Below are 5866 nucleotides of genomic sequence, written 5' to 3' on the forward strand. Positions count from 1 at the left end.
TGTCAGGCAGGTAATGCAGACTCATGTGATGTTTTGCTAAAAGGCAAGACCCCTGGGAGGACATATGATGTTTGGAGAGAGTATAAATAGGACTCAACAGAAAGTGATGGTGCACTTCTTTGGTCTCAAGTCTTGGCTGATCTTTGCTGATCTTCATTGATTTTCACTTCATTGAGAGAGGCATGACAGAGAATTTCTTCTGCCATTCCCTGCCGGTCCTGGTTGCTCCTGCTAACTCTGGCTGATTCTGTGGAGGCTTGGCTGTTTCTGCTGGACCATGCCTCTGCTGCTGATTCGTGTTTTGTATCCTGACATTACTAAACTGAACTACTTGTATCCTGACAAATGAAGAAAGAACAACTTCTAAACAGGTCCACATCCCCTTGTCCCATTTACGATCCTTTCTCCCCTACCTTTGGACAGTGGGCTATAAGGGGGAGTGGTCAAAGCATTTGTGAACCCCTATTAAAAGTAGGTTTTGAAAAATATAAGCCTATACAGAGAGAGAGGGGTATCTATGCTGGTCAGCCCATCTGCTCTCCTGCTCTCTTGCTCTTACACTCTCAGAGCCATCTCACCTGCAAACTCCTACAACCAGGGTCAGCTCTACCCTACGCCCAGGAGAGGTACGGGGTCTGCTCTCTGAAGTGCTGTAGTAGGTGAGGGATAAGAACAGCTCTCCTGCATTCAGGTCAGCTCTCCTCCTGCAGCTGGTGGTAAGGGATGAAGGGAGGAGGTTATCTCTTCCCCTAGCTCAGCAAAGATAAAAATTAACAGACAAATATAACATCCTGACATTGGATGTAAATTTCAGTTCCTATATATAGGTATAAGATGGAAACAGACCTATGTGAGAGCCTGCATGTGCACATGTGTACGTGTGTCTCTATACATGGGAGACAAGCGTAGAGCCATCTCTCCCACACTTGTATCCTCAGGACCACTGACCCTCAGCTCCCACAGTGTGTAGGGTGGTAGAAGTGGGAAGGTAGGGTGGGGAGGGTGGAAGTGTAGGGTACTCTCCTGAGTTGCTGTAGTTGGCTAGGGCTAGGGTCAGCTCTACTGCTTTTATGACCCCAGTGTCAGCTTTCTTCCCTCCAACCCCCAATGTCCAGGTGAGGGGTGAGGCCAGTTCTACACAGCTGGCAGCATCCCGGACCAGGGATGTCCACTTGGCTTTTGATGGTAACAGATCCCTGCTGTTTCAAGGCTAAGGCGCTAGATGTGCCCCACCCATGAAAGCACAGGTCAGGACCCTGCCATGGTTCCTGGTGTCATCACCTGTTACATCAGGCTACTCCTCATTACCCTGAAGTCTACAGTTCTGTCTTCATTGTGCCTACACCCTTCGTTTTCTTTTTCTCTTCCATCTTTCCACCATTTACTTGCTCTCAGGCTCACTTTTTTTTTTTCAGGGGATGTTAGGCTACTAATCATTCAGATGTTTATGAACACTGTTATGTTATGAACAGGTCAGAACACTGAACTTAGACATGGCCTCTCTCCTCTCTGCAATGCCTTTAGGGGCAGAGCCTACCTTTTCTTTAATAATGCTGTTGGGAACCTCAAAAGACACAGGGAAGGAAAGAAAGTAGTCAGTTGTGGGGATTCACACCTGTGGAGTCCCCAGGAGCCAAGACTTGCTTTTGCTGGTATCCCCCTTGACTCATAGCTGTGGGGTAGCTGCTGGTTCAAGGTCTGGTGAATTGGGTAGCCACATGAGGAACTTGCAATGCTTTGAGGGGGCAGCCCATTCCCATGGATTACTGGATATAGTGGAATCTAAAGTAATTATGGTCCTTTATGAACCAGATATCCTGGAAGTATGCGTTTTGTTTTTTTCAAGCAAGGTCGTTTCTACCTTCTTGGCCTCTTGCTCCATTGGGATTTCAATGGCAGCAGCCACTGTCTCTCTCCCTCCTTCCCCTCATTCTTTTTGATATATTGGATATCTAGAAGAAAAGGAGAGTGATTAATAAAACCATCAAAGGATGATCACTGCTTTAGCTCAGTATCATGCAAGGGGTGGCTGTACCAATTGAGCTGATGAAGGTTCCAAGGCTTTTCTTTAATCAGGGTGCAGAGTGGAAGTGGATAATTGGTTAAGCTAGAGGTGGCTGTTGTCAGTGTTATACCACGAGCAATAAGCTGATATTCTGGACAGCTTTCAATTTCCTCTGTACCCCATAACTCCACATGTCTAGGCTAGGATTAGAACAGACATTCAGTGACTAACAGCAAGTTCAGGAGGTATTCACAGAGGGCAAGGCATATCCATGGGAGGTTGGAGCAAGAAAAGCAATGAACAGGAAGAGGCAGCCTGAATCATATAAACGTGAGTCCTGGTCAGTTTTAATTATTGTTATTATTTTCACTTTGCAATACTGCTTTTTGCCACATATTTTCAACTCACTGACAAGGTCCAACACACAGGCATGTGACTACACAAAAAAAAGTAGCGTGGGTTCCCAACTTGCAAAAATAGAACCTTTGAAAATGTGAAATACTGATTTGGTGAGTTAAACTTAATATGCTGTTATGCTAAGTGTTTTGTGGATAGCCCTGGTGCTGTTTATATTTTGATGCTAACGCCCCCCCACCCTTTCTCCAGGAGGCGTGGCCTGGAATGAGGAGTGCACCATGTACCCAGGTGACTTCTCATGAACCTTCCCCTAATGAATAAAGATTTCAAGGAACCAATCACTGGGTGAGGAGTAAGTGGGACTTCTCGGTTGGAGAGAGAAGCAGGTAGGCAGGAAAAAGGTGCTTTTGGCTGGGAGAGATGATGAAGCCAACATGTAGGTAGTGGAGGCCCATGGATCAGGTGGCGTATCCGTTGGGATCTGCTACCAGAGGATTTAACTTAAAATGGCTTACAAATTAGGATGTTAGTTGTTAACGCCCAGTGATTGTGTTACCTACTGATCCTAAACTAAGTATGTGTGGTGTTTTCCTTTACGTAGTGACTCAACTTGGTTCCACAGTTAAAGGTACAGTGGCAAAGCATGGGTTTGCAAGAAGTGCACCCCAAAAAGATGTGAGAATTTGGAAGCATGGGGCTGGCGTGGTAACAACCAGCCATGGGAACTTAGTGAGCTGGGTGGAGAGATTTCGGAGCTCTGGGTCAGAGAGTCTGCTGAGATGAGAACAGGCCAGCCTGCTAGCAGATGCCTTGCCAGCATAGTGTGGATTGCTTTTTTAAAAAATATATCTCACGCTACACTAAGTGTCTTCATTGTTATTTATGACTAATTTCTTCATATTGAAAACAATATAGGAAAAGGGCCAATGAAATGGTTCCGAGGATAAAGGCGCTTGCTGCTAAGCCTAATTAATGATCTGAGTTTGATCCCCACATGGTGGAAGTAGAGAACCTCTTCCAGGAAGTTGTCCTCTGATTACCTTGCACATATTGTGGCAACATCATGCATGTACGCGCGCACTCGCGAACACACACACACACACACACACACACACACACGTAAATAAAAGAAGAAAGAAAAAAGTAAAAGCTGGGAAAATACCAGCATTTTTCATGATATTGTTTGGGGGCGGGCATCAATTTTCCATTTTAATCATTATTTTTTTTTCTTATCTGAGTTTCTGTCTCATGACTGCTACAAACTATTTCCTGGAGGCCAGAGACTCCAAGATGTTTCCAAGACAGTATCACAGGGACCACTTGCCACATAGGCATCGAGGAGCTAAGGCTGACCTGAAGAAGCAACACTAAACCCTAAGCAAAGTAGGGCTCAGCTTGGATTTGCAATGAGCACTGCTACCTTCTTTATTTTGTGTCCTGTTTCGTAAGCAGCACTTGCCCCATTACAAGAATTTGCAACTCCCTGCTGGCTTGAGAAGGAATGTCCCAGACTTCAGCCACATTCCCATGACCTTCCTTCCCAGGGGCCTGTCCAGATGTGGTGGGAAGGACGGGGTGGAAAAAAAATTTTTTTTCATGCTTTATCCTGGCCTGGCTTTACAATTCCTACTGCAAAGGGAGAAAATGCTAATTTTTCTTATCACGAAATATGTAAAGCCTATTGAAATAAAATGTAAATTTTCAGAGAGGTTATGGACTTAAAGATTGGACATGTTTGGAATACTAAGAAGAAAGAATGCCTAAGAGGACAGACGTTTTAAAGTCTGACTATGAAATTCTGTCAATTTGTGGGGCATAAAGGGTGTTATACTAAGAGTCTATGCATTTTACCTTTAGATAGCTTTGGGGATAACATAAGAACATTCTGATAAGTTCAATGCTAAGTTATGCCTCTGCTCTCACATAGCATGATCTATTTTGGTAGAGAGTGAAAACAAATGAGGTTTCTATTCCCCTTTTAACTTGGATGCCCAGTGGCTCTCAGGCATTCAACTCCTCACTGATTCAATCAGAGGAACAAACAATTACATGTTTTTCTCATTTGCCCTCTTTGATGTACCCTCCTTAGAAGAACCATCATTCCCTCTTAGACATTGCTTTTTGAAAATAATTTTCTATTTCACAACAAGCTCTGAAATTATTTTTTCCAGCATCCATTCATGACCTCTCCCTTTTTCTGAACTTACTTTTCTTATGAACGAAGACAGACTCTTCTTCGTCTAACACGTCACTGACAACGAGTAGCAAAGCAGCTTATCTCTCCCTCAGTGAGTTCGTGATAATACAATTGCACACCGTCAGGAATCTGGTCTTAATTAACTGTGACGTTCCCGACACATTTCAGTTATCTGTGGTCCTCCTCATTCAAACAATGGGAAGACCAAGCCTGGGACCAGTTTAGCCGTGGCTTTAGACCATATGCCTCGGCCATCGACCACACAGTATCCCTGGACAGTGGTGAATTGGGTGTTTGTTTTTGTTCTGTTGTTTTGTTATATTCTCAGCCAGCCCAAATGCTGTTTATCTTAGAGAGGAACCTAGAGATTTCATTTCTTGTTTTATCCTCCTTTTATACCCTTTCCTTACTAATTTTCTCAACCTATTCTCCATTTTTCATTCTTCCCAGGCCTCAAGTCCATTTGGGTGAAGTAGTGTCTTTTCCTCTCTGGAGAATCCTCACTATTACATGAAATAAACAAACAAACAAACAAACAAACAAAACAAAACCCGACATTTGTTGTTGTTGCTGTTGAGACAGGGTCTTACTTCGTAGCCGTGGCTAGCCTGCAACTGTGTAGATCTGGCTGGCCTAGAACTCCCAGAGATCCACCTTCCTCTCCCTACTGAATATCACCACACTCAGCCCCTTTCTTCACATTAACCGCTCCTTCGGGCATCACACACACACACACACACACACACACACACACACACACACACACACATTCTAACTGTCCTTCTTAAGACTTTTCACAACCTGAGCCCTGATCTAAGCTATTCAATACTATGTAAAACAGTTAGGTTTCCAGGCTGTTCTTGACCCAGGAGCTATTTCATAAGTAGCAGTTGACTCCATTTCATGAGCAATCACAGAGACCGGAGGACCCTGCACCTTGTTGGGTACACAGATAGCACCATCTGTCCAGTACAAGCCAGGATGCACAGACTGACAGCTTAATTCTAAAAGTAGAATTTGTGTGGCCCTATAAATTTATCCAAGTGAATTGGAACTAGAACATAAGAACAAATTGGCATATTAAAAACATATAAAATCGTATTAAAATCATAAAGAAAACTAGGTCAGAAAATTAGTTCCAAGAATGTATTGACCAATCCTGACAGTAGAAAGCATGTAGGACTTTCATTTGGACCCCATAAGGAGGCAGACAGACACCAAACACTGAGGTGGCAGTCGTCTCCCAAAACCTGCTATCTGATCAGCCATCTCTCATTGTAGATCAATTTCCCCTGCTACAAATCTTC

At 43.8% G+C, this 5866-nt stretch overlaps 1 pseudogene; it reads right to left on the reverse strand.

Annotated features, from left to right (window-relative positions):
• Window positions 1-1417: 1417 nt before the first annotated feature.
• On the reverse strand, window positions 1418-1531 carry Gm24138 (annotated as a pseudogene).
• Between the last annotated feature and the right edge of the window lie 4335 nt (window positions 1532-5866).

This window comes from Mus musculus, chromosome 2 (assembly GCF_000001635.26).
Source record: "Mus musculus strain C57BL/6J chromosome 2, GRCm38.p6 C57BL/6J".
In the NCBI taxonomy this organism is placed as follows: domain Eukaryota; kingdom Metazoa; phylum Chordata; class Mammalia; order Rodentia; family Muridae; genus Mus; species Mus musculus.